The sequence below is a fragment of the Pseudophryne corroboree genome (genome assembly GCF_028390025.1).
Source record: "Pseudophryne corroboree isolate aPseCor3 chromosome 3 unlocalized genomic scaffold, aPseCor3.hap2 SUPER_3_unloc_27, whole genome shotgun sequence".
Classification (NCBI taxonomy): domain Eukaryota; kingdom Metazoa; phylum Chordata; class Amphibia; order Anura; family Myobatrachidae; genus Pseudophryne; species Pseudophryne corroboree.
In genome coordinates, this window is record NW_026967516.1 from 15,565 (window position 1) to 29,980 (window position 14,416).

General features: G+C 60.6%; 1 long non-coding RNA gene across 1 annotated transcript; it reads right to left on the minus strand.

Annotated features, from left to right (window-relative positions):
- Positions 1 to 1,321: 1,321 nt before the first annotated feature.
- On the minus strand, positions 1,322 to 11,129 carry LOC134983855 (uncharacterized). Its single transcript, XR_010191692.1, has 3 exons — positions 11,042 to 11,129; positions 1,513 to 1,591; positions 1,322 to 1,414 (listed from the first exon to the last, which is right to left on the minus strand). It is a non-coding gene; the product is annotated as an uncharacterized LOC134983855 (long non-coding RNA).
- Between the last annotated feature and the right edge of the window lie 3,287 nt (positions 11,130 to 14,416).

A 14,416-nucleotide genomic window follows, 5' to 3' on the forward strand; every position in this document is an offset into this window, starting at 1 on the left:
CTACAAGACAAGGGACCCAAATCCGAAACCCGTCTAGCAGTGGCAATAGCCAGCAAAAACTATACCTTAAGAGAAAGCCACTTAAGGTCTGCAGATTCAAGAGGCTCAAAGGGAGACCCTTGTAACGCCTCCAGAACAACCGACAAGTCCCAAGGAGCCACATGCGGGACGTAAGGAGGTTGATTCTGCAACACACCTTGAGTGAATGTATGAACATCAGGTAGAGTCGCAATTTTCCTCTGCAACCAAACCGACAAGGCAAAAATATAAACCTTGGAGGCGGCTAGACGAAGCCCCAAGTCCAGGCCCTGTTGTAGAAAGGCCAAAAGTTTGGCGGTACTTCATTTGTAAGCATCATGATTGTTAGTGGTGCACCAAGCAAAGTAAGAATTCCAGACCCTATGATAAACCAGAGCAGAAGCCAGTTTCCAGGCCTTCAACATAGTTTGAATGACCGCCTCAGAAAATCCTTTGGCCCTTAGAATGGAAGCTCCAAGAGCCACGCCGTCAAAGCTAACCGGGCCAAATCCTGTTATACACAGGGGCCCTGAACGAGGAGATCTGGGCACTGTGGAAGAAGAAGGGGACGCTCTATCAATAGACCCTGAAGGTCTGAGAAGCAATGCCGTCTGGGCCACGCTGGAGCGATCAGAAGTAGGATTCCTCCTTCTTGCTTGAACTTATTACTCTGGGCAGGAGTGACAACGGAGGGAACACGTGTTGCAGACGAAAGTTCCATGGAATTGCCAGTGCATCCACGAACGCTGCTTGAGGATCCCTTGTCCTTGTTCTGAAGACCGGAAAATTGTGATTGTGTCGAGATGCCATCAGGTCCACATCTGGAAGGCCCCATTTGTCCACGAGGAGTTGAAATACTTCTGGATGGAGGCTCCACTCTCCGGCGTGCAGCCGTTGAAGTCTTCATTTTTCACTTAAAAAAGCTCATCTGAGGACTGCTGGAGCAGCCCGTCTGTTGTATGCCTGCACTGCATGGCACCAACTACAAAACTGAGCTCCTGTGCACAGAGGCGGGGTTATAGAGCAGGCGGAGCTATGCACTCTGGGAACAGTCACAACTTTTAGCCTGTTGGTGCCTCGGATCAAGATCCTACTCTACACCCCAACGTTACTCCCTGTGGAACCCAGTGTACCCTGCAGCAGAAAAAAAAACCACAACACTATAATGACATTTGCATACATTCAGATTAAACTGAGGTGAAACAGTATAATATCAGTGTATAAAACACACAGCTCCTCTACAGATCATATAGTGATAGTCACTTTGGTATATTGGTGAGACCCTAAATCCAACCTACCTGATCCTCCTGTGGGATCCTGTGATTCTCCTCTGTACAGTCCTGGGAATACAGAGGACGGGGACATCTCTCTGGGGTATCTCTGTTACTGGGTCCACCTGTAGGAGACACACAGAGACTGAGTACAGTGTATATATGTGATTATCAGGCCCCATACCTGCTCTCCCCTGTACAATACATGACAGTCTCCTCTTACCCAGTAATGTGAGGGGCCGGTTATTCTCCATCATCACGTCCTTGTACAGACCCCTGTGTTCCTCTATATACTCCCCCTCCTGCATGGAGACATAGACAGTGACATCCTGACACCTTATAGGAACCTGACACACACAGTGATACAGTCATCACCCAGACACATCACCCGGTGTTACTGTATAATGCCCCAATCCCAGCAGTCACCTCTCCAGTCATCACCCAGACACATCCCCTGGTGTTACTGTATAATGCCCCATTCTCAGCAGTCACCTCTCCAGTCATCACCCAGACACATCCCCTGGTGTTACTGTATAATGCCCCATTCCCAGCAGTCACCTCTCCAGTCATCACCCAGACACGTCACCTGGTGTTACTGTATAATGTCCCATTCCCAGCAGTCACCTCTCCAGTCATCACCCAGACACGTCCCCCGGTGTTACTGTATAATGTCCCATTCCCAGCAGTCACCACCCAGACACATCCCCTGGCGTTACTGTATAATGTCCCATTCCCAGCAGTCACCTCTCCAGTCATCACCCATACACATCCCCTGGTGTTACTGTATAATGTCCCATTCCCAGCAGTCACCTCTCCAGTCATCACCCAGACACGTCCCCCGGTGTTACTGTATAATGTCCCATTCCCAGCAGTCACCACCCAGACACATCCCCTGGCGTTACTGTATAATGTCCCATTCCCAGCAGTTACCTCTCCGGTCATCACCCGTACACATCCCCTGGTGTTACTGTATAATGTCCCATTCCCAGCAGTTACCTCTCCGGTCATCACCCGTACACATCCCCTGGTGTTACTGTATAATGTCCCATTCCCAGCAGTCACCTGTCCAGTCATCACCCAGACACATCCCCTGGTGTTACTGTATAATGTCCCATTCCCAGCAGTCACCTTTCCAGTCATCACCCGTACACATCCCCTGGCGTTACTGTATAATTACCCATTTCCAGCAGTCACCACCCAGACACATCCCTGGCGTTACTATATAATGCCCCATTTCCAGCAGTCACCATCCAGACACATCCCCTGGCGTTACTGTATAATGCCCCATTCCCAGCAGTCACCTCTCCAGTCACCACCCAGACACATCCCCTGGTGTTACTGTATAATGCTCCATTCCCAGCAGTCACCTCTCCAGTCATCACCCAGACACATCCCCTGGTGTTACTGTATAATGCTCCATTCCCAGCAGTCACCTCTCCAGTCATCACCCAGACACGTCCCCCGGTGTTACTGTATAATGTCCCATTCCCAGCAGTCACCACCCAGACACATCCCCTGGCGTTACTGTATAATGCCCCATTCCCAGCAGTCACCTCTCCAGTCACCACCCAGACACGTCCCCCGGTGTTACTGTATAGTGACCCATTCCCAGCAGTCACCTCTCCGGTCATCACCCAGACACGTCCCCTGGTGTTACTGTATAATGTCCCATTCCCAGCAATCACCTCTCCGGTCATCACCCAGACACGTCCCCTGGTGTTACTGTATAATGTCCCATTCCCAGCAGTCACCTCTCCAGTCATCACCCAGACACATCCCCTGGCGTTACTGTATAATGTCCCATTCCCAGCAGTCACCACCCAGACACATCCCCTGGTGTTACTGTATAATGCCCCATACCCAGCAGTCACCTCTCCAGTCACCACCCAGACACATCCCCTGGCGTTACTGTATAATGTCCCATTCCCAGCAGTCACCACCCAGACACATCCCCTGGTGTTACTGTATAATGTCCCATTCCCAGCAGTTACCTCTCCAGTCATCACCCAGACACGTCCCCTGTTGTTACTGTATAATGTCCCATTCCCAGCAGTCACCTCTACAGTCATCACCCAGATACATCCCAGATGTTCCTGTATAATGTCCCATTCCCAGCAGTCACCTCTCCAGTCATCACCCAGACACATCCCCTGGCGTTACTGTATAATGCCCCATTCCCAGCAGTCACCTCTCCACTCACCACCCAGACACATCCCCTGGTGTTACTGTATAATGCTCCATTCCCAGCAGTCACCTCTCCAGTCATCACCCAGACACATCCCCTGGTGTTACTGTATAATGCTACATTCCCAGCAGTCACCTCTCCAGTCATCACCCGTACACATCCCCTGGCGTTACGGTATAATGTCCCATTCCCAGCAGTCACCACCCAGACACATCCCCTGGCGTTACTGTATAATGCCCCATTCCCAGCAGTCACCTCTCCAGTCACCACCCAGACACGTCCCCCGGTGTTACTGTATAGTGACCCATTCCCAGCAGTCACCTCTCCGGTCATCACCCAGACACGTCCCCTGGTGTTACTGTATAATGTCCCATTCCCAGCAATCACCTCTCCGGTCAACACCCAGACACGTCCCCTGGTGTTACTGTATAATGTCCCATTCCCAGCAGTCACCTCTCCAGTCATCACCCAGACACATCCCCTGGCGTTACTGTATAATGTCCCATTCCCAGCAGTCACCACCCAGACACATCCCCTGGTGTTACTGTATAATGCCCCATACCCTGCCGTCACCTCTCCAGTCACCACCCAGACACATCCCCTGGCGTTACTGTATAATGTCCCATTCCCAGCAGTCACCACCCAGACACATCCCCTGGTGTTACTGTATAATGTCCCATTCCCAGCAGTCACCTCTCCAGTCATCACCCAGACACGTCCCCTGGTGTTACTGTATAATGTCCCATTCCCAGCAGTCACCTCTACAGTCATCACCCAGATACATCCCAGATGTTCCTGTATAATGTCCCATTCCCAGCAGTCACCTCTCCAGTCATCACCCAGACACGTCCCCTGGTGTTACTGTATAATGTCCCATTCCCAGCAGTCACCTCTACAGTCATCACCCAGATACATCCCAGATGTTCCTGTATAATGTCCCATTCCCAGCAGTCCCCTCTCCGGTCATCACCCGTACACATTCCCTTGCGTTACTGTATAATGTCCCATTCCCAGCAGTCCCCTCTCCGGTCATCACCCGTACACATCCCCTGGCGTTACTGTATAATTACCCATTTCCAGCAGTCACCATCCAGACACATCCCCTGGTGTTACTGTATAATGCCCCATTCCCAGCAGTCACCTCTCCAGTCACCACCCAGACACGTCCCCCGGTGTTACTGTATAGTGACCCATTCCCAGCAGTCACCTCTCCGGTCATCACCCAGACACGTCCCCTGCTGTTACTGTATAATGCCCCATTCCCAGCAATCACCTCTCCGGTCATCACCCTTACACGTCCCCCTGTGTTACTGTATAATGTCCCATTCCCAGCAGTCACCTCTCCGCTCGTCACCCAGACACGTCCCCTGGTGTTACTGTATAATGTCCCATTCCCAGCAGTCACCTCTCCAGTCATCACCCAGACACATCCCCTGGTGTTACTGTAAAATGTCCCATTCCCAGCAGTCACCTCTCCAGTCATCATCCAGACACATCCCCCGGTGTTACTGTATAATGTCCCATTCCCAGCAGTCATCACCCAGACATGTCCCCTGGTGTTACTGTATAATGTCCCATTCCCAGCAGTCCTAGTGTCATCACTGATATCTTTGGTAATTACACACACAGACATGGATATGCCCGTCTTACCCCAGCAGGTGACAAACAGGAAGGCAGGGGGCAGCAGGGGAGGGGGTATGGGAGGCAGGGGGCAGCAGGGGAGGGTGGTATGGGAGGCAGGGGGCAGCAGGGGAGGGGGGTATGGGAGGCCGGGGCAGCAGGAGTGGGTGGTATGGGAGGCAGCAGGGTATAGGGGGCAGCAGAGGAGGGGGGTATGGCAGGAAGGGAGCAGCAGGGCAGGGGGTATAGGGGGCAGCACGGGGAGGTATGGGAGGCTGGGGCAAAAGAGGAGGGAGGGGAGGGCGGTATGGGAGGCAGGGAGCAGCAGGAGTGGGGGGTATGGGAGGCAGGCATGGAACAGCAGGGCAGAGGGGTATGGGAGGCCAGAGCAGCAGGGGATGGGGGTATGGGAGGCAGAGGGCAGCAGGGGAGGGGGGTATGGGAGGCAGGGGGCAGCAGAGGAGGGGGGTATGGGAGGCAGGCAGGGGAGGGCGGTATGGGAGGTAGGGGGCAGCAGGGGAGGGGGTATGGGAGGCAGGCAGGGGAGGGGGTATGGGAAGCAGGGGGCAGCTGGAGAGGTGGTATGGGAGGCAGTAGGGTATAGGGGGCAGAAGGGGAGGGGGTAAGGCAGGCAAGGCAGGGCAGGGTGTATAGGGGCAGCAGGGGAGCGGGGTATGGGAGGCTGGGGCAACAGGGCAGGGGGGTATGGGAGGCAGGCAGGGGAGGGGGTATGGGAGGCAGGCAGGGGGCAGCAGGGGAGCGGGGTATGGGAGGCAGGGGCAGAATGAGATGGGGGTATGGGAGGCAGGGGGGCAGCAGGGCAGGGGGGTATGGGAGGCAGGGGGCAGCAGGATATGGCAGGCAGGGAGCAGCAGGGCAGGGAGGTATGGGAGGCTGGGACAACTGTGGCGACAGGGAGCAGCAGGGCAGGGGGGTATGGGAGGCAGGAGAAGCAGGGGAGGGGGGTATGGGAGGCAGGGAGCAGCAGGACAGGGGGGTATGGGAGGAAGGGGCAGAAGGAGAGGGGAGTATGGGAGGCAGCAGGGGAGGGGGGTTTGTGAGGAAGGGGGCAGCAGGGGAGGTGGGTATGACAGGCAGGGAGCAGTAGATGGGTATGGGAGGCAGCAGGGTATAGGGGGCAGAAGGGGAGGGGGTAAGGCAGGCAGGGCGTATAGGGGCAGCAGGGGAGGGGGGTATGGGAGGCTGGGGCAACAGGGGAGGCAGGGAGCAGCAGGGCAGGGGGGTATGGGAGGCAGGCAGGGGAGGGGGTATGGGAGGCAGGCAGGGGAGCGGGGTATGGGAGGCAGGGGCAGAAGGAGATGGGGGTATGGGAGGCAGGGGCAGCAGGGTAGGGGGGTATAAGGGGCAGCAGGGCAGGGGGGTTTGGGAGGCAGGGGGCAGCAGGGGAGGGGGATATGGCAGGCAGGGAGCAGCAGGGCAGGGAGGTATGGGAGGCTGGGACAACTGTGGCGGCAGGGAGCAGTAGGGCAGGGGGTATGGGAGGCAGGAGAAGCAGGGGAGGGGGGTATGGGAGGCAGGGAGCAGCAGGACAGGGGGGTATGGGAGGCAGGCAGGGGGGCAGCAGGGGATGGGGGGTATGGGAGGCAGAGGGCAGCAGGGGAGGGGGTATGGGAGGCAGGGGGCAGCAGGGCAGGGGGGTATGGGAGGCAGGGGGGCAGCAGATGAGGGGAAGATGGGAGGCAGGCAGGGGAGGGGGTATGGGAGGCAGGGGGCAGCAGGGGAGGGGGGTATGGGAGGCAGGCAGGGGAGGGGGTATGGGAAGCAGGGGGCAGCAGGAGAGATGGCATGGGAGGCAGCAGGGTATAGGGGGCAGCAGGGGAGGGGATATGGCAGGGAGCAGCAGGGTAGGGGGTATAGGGGGCAGCAGGAGAGGGGGTTATGGGAGGCTGGGGCAACTGTGGTGGCAGGGAGCAACAGGGCGGTATGGGAGGCCTGAGCAGCAGGGGAGGGGGGTATGGGAGGCAGGGAGCAGTAGGGCAGGGGGGTATGGGAGGCAGGCAGGGGGCAGCAGGGCAGGGGAGGAGGGTATGGGAGGAAGGGGCAGAAGGAGAGGGGGGTATGGGAGGCAGCAAGGGAGGGGGGTTTGTAGGCAGGTGGCAGCAGGGGAGGTGGGTATGACAGGCAGGGAGCAGTAGGTGAGTATGGGAGGCAGCAAGGTATAGGGGGCAGAAGGGGAGAGGGGTAAGGCAGGCAGGGCAGGGTGTATAGGGTGCAGCAGGGGAGGGGGGTATGGAAGGCTGGGGCAACAGGGGAGGCAGGGAGCAGCAGGGCAGGGGGGTATGGGAGGCAGGCAGGGGAGGGGGTATGGGAGGCAGGCAGGGGGCAGTAGGGGAGCGGGGTATGGGAGGCAGGGGCAGAATGAGATGGGGGTATGGGAGGCAGGGAGCAGCAGGGCAGGGGGGTATGGGAGGCAGGGGGCAGCAGGGGAGGCAGGGAGCAGCAGGGCAGGGAGGTATGGGAGGCTGGGACAACTGTGGCGGCAGGGAGCAGCAGGGCAGGGGGGTATGGGAGGCCGGAGAAGCAGGGGAGGGGGGTATGGGAGGCAGGGAGCAGCAGGACAGGGGCTATGGGAGGAAGGGGCAGAAGGAGAGGGGGGTATGGGAGGCAGCAGGGGAGGGGGGTTTGTGAGGAAGGGGGCAGCAGGGGAGGTGGGTATGACAGGCAGGGAGCAGTAGATGGGTATGGGAGGCAGCAGGGTATAGGGGGCAGAAGGGGAGGGGGTAAGGCAGGCAGGGCGTATAGGGGCAGCAGGGGAGGGGGGTATGGGAGGCTGGGGCAACAGGGGAGGCAGGGAGCAGCAGGGCAGGGGGGTATGGGAGGCAGGCAGGGGAGGGGGTATGGGAGGCAGGCAGGGGACAGCAGGGGAGGGGGTATGGGAGGCAGGGGCAGCAGGGTAGGGGGGTATAAGGGGCAGCAGGGCAGGGGGGTTTGGGAGGCAGGGGGCAGCAGGGGAGGGGGATATGGCAGGCAGGGAGCAGCAGGGCATTGAGGTATGGGCGGCAGGGAGCAGTAGGGCAGGGGGGTATGGGAGGCAGGAGAAGCAGGGGAGGGGGGTATGGGAGGCAGGGAGCAGCAGGACAGGGGGTATGGGAGGCAGGGGATGGGGGGTATGGGAGGCAGAGGGCAGCAGGGGAGGTGGTATGGGAGGCAGGGGGCAGCAGGGCAGGGGGGTATGGGAGGCAGGGGGCAGCAGATGAGGGGGATATGGGAGGCAGGCAGGGGAGGGGGTATGGGAGGCAGGGGGCAGCAGGGGAGGGGGGTTTGGGAGGCAGGCAGGGGAGGGGGTATGGGAAGCAGGGGGCAGCAGGAGAGATGGCATGGGAGGCAGCAGGGTATAGGGGGCAGCAGGGGAGGGGGTATGGCAGGCAGGGAGCAGCAGGGGAGGGGGTATAGGGGGCAGCAGGAGAGGGGGTTATGGGAGGCTGGGGCAACTGTGGTGGCAGGGAGCAACAGGGCGGTATGGAAGGCAGGGAGCAGCAGGGTATGGGAGGCAGGCAGGGGGCAGCAGGGCATAGGAGGCAGGCAGGGGATGAGGGTATGGGAGGAAGGGGCAGAAGGAGAGGGGGGTATGGGAGGCAGCAGGGGCGGGGGGTTTGTGAGGCAGGGGGCAGCAGGGGAGGTGGATATGACAGGCAGGGAGCAGTAGGTGGGTATGGGAGGCAGTAAGGTATAGGGGGCAGAAGGGGAAGGGGGTAAGACAGGCAGGGCAGGGTTTATAGGGTGCAGCAGGGGAGGGGGGTATGGGAGGCTGGGGCAACAGGGGAGGCAGGGAGCAGCAGGGCAGGGGGGTATGGGATGCAGGCAGGGGAGGGGGTATGGGAGGCAGGCAGGGGAGGGGGGTATGGGAGGCAGGGGGCAGCAGGGCAGGGGGTATAAGGGGCAGCAGGGCAGAGGGGTATGGGAGGCAGGGGGCAGCAGGGGAGGGGGATATGGCAGGCAGGGAGCAGCAGGGCAGGGGGGTATGGGAGGCTGGGACAACTGTGGCGGCAGGGAGCAGCAGGGCAGGGGGGTATGGGAGGCAGGAGCAGCAGGGGAGGGGGGTATGGGAGGCAGGCAGGGGAGGGGGTACGGGAGGCAGGCAGGGGAGCAGGGTATGGGAGGCAGGGGCAGAAGGAGATGGGGGTATGGGAGGCAGGGGGGTTTAAGGGGCAGCAGGGGAGGGGGGTATGGGAGGCAGGAGCAGCAGGGGAGGGGGGTATGGGAGGCAGGGAGCAGCAGGACAGGGGGGTATGGGAGGCAGGCAGGGGGCAGCAGGGGAGGTGGGTAGGGGAGGCAGTCAGGGGGCAGGAGGGTATGGGAAGCAGACAGGGGACAGCAGGGCAGGGGGGTATGGGAGGCAGGAGCAGCAGGGGAGGGGGGTATGGGAGGCAGGCAGTGGAGAGGGTATGGGAGGCAGGGGGCAGCAGAAGAGGGTGTATGGGAGGCAGGGGGCAGCAGGGGAGGGGGGTATGGGATGCAGGAGGCAGCAGGGGAGGGGGTATGGGAGGCCGGCAGAGAAAGCAGGAGAGGGTGGTATGGGAGGCAGGCAAGGGGCAGCAGGGTATTGGGTGCCGCAGGGCAGGGGGTATGGAAGGCAGCAGGGGAGGGGGGTAAGGGAGGCAGGCAGGGGGTAGCAGGGGAGGGGGTATGGCAGGCAGGGAGCAGCAGGGGAGGGGGTATGGGAGGCTGGGGCAGCAGGGGAGGGGGGTATGGAAGGCTTGGGCAGCCGGGCAGGGGGTTATGGGAGGCAGGCAGGGGAGGGGGTTATGGGAGGCAGGCAGGGGGCAGCAAGGGAGGGGGGTATGGGAGGAAGATGAGGGGGTATGGGAGGCAGGCAGGGAGCAGCAGGGCAAGGGAGTATGGGAGGCAGGGGGCAGCAGGGGAGGTGGGTATGGGAGGCAGGCAGGGGGCAGCAGGGGAGGTGGGTATGGGAGGCAGCAGGGGAGGGGGGTATGGGAGGCAGGGGGAAGCAGGGGATGGGGGTATGGGAGGCAGGCAGAGGAGAGGGTTATGGGAGGCAGGCAGGGGGCAGCAGGGGAGGGGGGTATGGGAGGCAGGGGAGGGGGGTATGGGAGGCAGGGGGCAGCAGGGGAGGGGGTATGGGAGGCAGGGGGCAGCAGGGGAGAGGGGTATGGGAGGCAGCAGGGGAGGGGGGTATGGAAGGCAGGGGGCAGCAGGGTAGGGGGTATGGGAGGCAGGGGAGGGGGGTATGGGAGGCAGGGGGCAGCAGGGGAGGGGGGTATGGGAGGCAGCAGGGGAGGTGGGTATGGGAGGCAGCAGGGGAGGGGGGTATGGGAGGCAGGCAGAGGAGGGGGTATGTGAGGCAGGCAGGGGGCAGCAGGGGGGGGGGTATGGGAGGCAGGGAGCAGCAGGGGAGGGGGTATGGGAGGCTGGGGCAGCAGGGCAGGGGGTTATGGGAGGCAGGCAGCGGGCAGCAAGGGAGGGGGGTATGGGAGGCAGGCAGGGGGCAGCAAGGGAGGGGGGTATGGTAGGCAGGGGGCAGGAGGAAGAGTCAGGAGAGGAGGGGGGTATGGGAGGCAGGTGGCAGCAGAGGAGGGGGGTATGGGAGGCAGGGGGCAGCAGGGGAGGGGGGTATGAGAGGCAGGGGGCAGCAGGGGAGGGGGGTATGAGAGGCAGGGGGCAGCAGGGGAGCGGGGTATGGGAGGCAGGGGGCAGCAGGGGAGGAGGTATGGGAGGCAGGGGGCAGCAGGGGAGGGGGGTATGGGAGGCAGGGGGCAGCAGGAGAGGGGGGTATGGGAAGCAGGGGAGGGGGGATGGGAGACGGGGCAGCAGGGGAGGGGGGTATGGGGGGCAGGGGGTAGCAGGGTAGGGGGGTATGGGAGGCAGGGGGTAGCAGGGTAGGGGGGTATGGGAGGCAGGGGGTAGCAGGGTAGGGGGGTATGGGGGGCAGGGAGAAGAGACAGGAGGGGGGGGGGGGGGATGTTACCAGGGACAGTATTTCGGGGTCAGCGCCTAACTCATCGCATGGGATCAGCCACCAGCCCCGCCCACTCTCTCATAGGCTGCAGCAACCCGTCACTCAGCCAGCCCCGCCCCTGCCTCTAGCTATTGGTCGCAGGGTCCAATCACTCATTCACATTTCCCCCGCCCATTGCTCGCAGCCCCGCCCACTCTCCTTCCCATACACGTCACGATGAGTGACGGGACTTTCCGACCAATGGCGTGTAGAGTGGGCAGGGCTGGATGATGAGTGACGGGACGCTGCGCCTTATGACCGGGAGGGTGGGCGGGACTGCTCCTGGTTGCTTAGTGACTGCGGCTGTCCCTACCCATAATCCTATGCGCTATGCAAACGGTGGCCCGGAAACAGTGCCCCGCCCCTTCCTGTAAACAGAGCTCCGCCCCCGGTCTCCTCCAGGTAATGGCCGCCGCCCCCTCTCCTGCCGGGCAGGGTGTATGTGCTGCAGTGTGTGGTGCATGGAGAGTATATTACCCGTGTCATACACACACACAGCGCTGCTCACACTGATGTCACTGCTCATACAGGCGTGTTACACATAGGGGACAGGTATATACACATAGGGGGGCGGTATACACACATAGGGGGAGGTATATACACATAGGGGGGCGCTATATACACATAGGGGGCGGTATATACACATAGGGGGCCGGTATACACACATAGGGGGCAGTATATACACATAGGAGGCGGTATATACACATAGGGGACAGTATACACACATTGGGGGCTGTATACACACATTGGGTGCGGGCTGTATGCACACATAGGGGGCGGTTTACACACATTGTGGGCTGTATACACATATAGGGGGCGGTATACACACATAGGGGGCAGTATACACATATAGGGGGCGGTATACACACATAGGGGGCGGTATACACACATTGGGGGCGGTATACACATATAGGGGGTCGGTATACACACATAAAGGGCGCTATACACACATTGGGGGCTGTATACACACATTGGGGGCTGTATACACACATAGGGGGAGGTATACACACATAGGGGGCGGTATACACACATAGGGGGGCGGTATACACACAGGAGGGCGGGATACACACATAGGGGGCGGTATACACACATAGGGGGCGGTATACACACAGGAGGGCGGGATACACACATAGGGGGCGGTATACACACATAGGGGGCGGTATACACACAGGAGGGCGGGATATACACATAGGGGGCGGGATACACACATAGGGGGCGGTATACACACATAGGGGGCGGTATACACACATAGGGGGCGCTATACACACATAGGGGGCAGTATATACACATAGGAGGCGGTATATACACATAGGGGACAGTATACACACATTGGGGGCTGTATACACACATTGGGTGCGGGCAGTATACACACATAGGGGGCGGTATACACACATTGGGGGCTGTATGCACACATTGGGGGCGGTTTACACACATTGTGGGCTGTATACACATATAGGGGGCGGTATACACACATAGGGGGCGGTATACACACATAGGGGGCGGTATACACACATTGGGGGCGGTATACACATATAGGGGGTCGGTATACACACATAAAGGGCGCTATACACACATTGGGGGCTGTATACACACATTGGGGGCTGTATACACACATAGGGGGAGGTATACACACATAGGGGGCGGTATACACACATAGGGGGGCGGTATACACACAGGAGGGCGGGATACACACATAGGGGGCGGTATACACACATAGGGGGCGGTATACACACAGGAGGGCGGGATACACACATAGGGGGCGGTATACACACATAGGGGGCGGTATACACACAGGAGGGCGGGATACACACATAGGGGGCGGTATACACACATAGGGGGCGGTATACACACATAGGGGGCGGTATACACACATAGGGGGTGGTATACACACATAGGGGGGCGGTATACACCCAGGAGGGCGGTATGCAGACATAGGGGGCGGTATACACGCATAGGGGGCGGTATACACGCATAGGGGGCGGTATACATACATAGGGGGGCGGTATACACACATAGGGGGCAGTATAGACACATAGGGGGGCAGTATACACTCAGGAGGGCGGTATACACACATATGGAGCGGTATACACACCCTGTCTCCCATAACCCTCCCTCCTGCTGCCCCCTGCCTACCTCCCATACCCCCCTCTTATGCTGCCCCCACTCTCCCATACCCCTCCCTCCCCTGCTGCCCCCTGCCGGCCTCCCATACTCCTCTCCCCTGCTGCCCCCTGCCTGCCTCCCATACCCCCCTACCCTGCTGCCCCCTGCCTGTCCCCTTCTATCCCCCTCACCTGCCGCCCCCTACTTGTCCTCTGCTATCTCCCTCCCCTGCTGCCCCTGCCTACCTCCCATACCCCCCTCCTATGCTGCCCTCATTCTCCCATACCCCCCTCCCCTGCTGCCCCCTGTCTGCTTCTCATACTCCCCTCCCCTGCTGCCCCATGCCTGTCTCCCATACCCCCCTTCCCTGCTGCCCCCTGCCAGCCTCCCAAAACTCTCTCCCTTGCTTCCCCATGCCTGCCTCCCATAGCCTCTCCCCTGCTGCTCCCTTCCTGTCCCCTTCTATCCACCTCACCTGCCGCCCCCTCTCTGTCCCGTTCTGTCCCCCTCATCTGCCGCCCCCCTGCCTGTCCCCTTCTATCCCCCTCACCTGCCGCCCCCTGCCTGTCCTCTTCTATCCCCCTCACCTGCCGCCCCCTGCCTGTCCCCTTCTATCCCCCTCACCTGCCGCCCCCTGCCTGTCCCCTTCTATCCCCCTCACCTGCCGCCCCCTGCCTGTCCCCTTCTATCCTCCTCACCTGCCGCCCCCTGCCTGTCCCCTTCTATCCCCCTCACCTGCCCCCCCCCCTGCCTGTCCCCTTCTATCCCCCTCACCTGCCTATCCCCTTCTATCCCCCTCACCTGCCGCCCCCTGCCTGTCCCCTTCTATCCTCCTCACCTGCCGCCCCTGCCTGTCCCTTTCTATCCCCCTCACCTGCCGTCCCCTGCCTGTCCCCTTCTATCCCCCTCACCTGCCGCCCCCTGCCTGTCCCCTTCTATCCCCTTCACCTGCCGTCCCCTGCCTGTCCTTCTATCTCCCTCACCTGCCGCCCCCTGCCTGTCCTCTTCTATCCCCCTCACCTGCCGCCCCCTGCCTGTCCCCTTCTACCTCCCTCACCTGCCGCCCCCTGCCTGTCCCTTTCTATCCCCCTCACCTGCCGCCCCCTGCCTGTCCCCTTCTATCCCCCTCACCTGCCGCCCCCTGCCTGTCCCCTTCTATCCCCTTCACCTGCCGCCCCCTGCCTGTCCCCTTCTATCCCCCTCACCTGCCGCCCCCTGCCTGTCCCCTTCTATCCCCCTCAC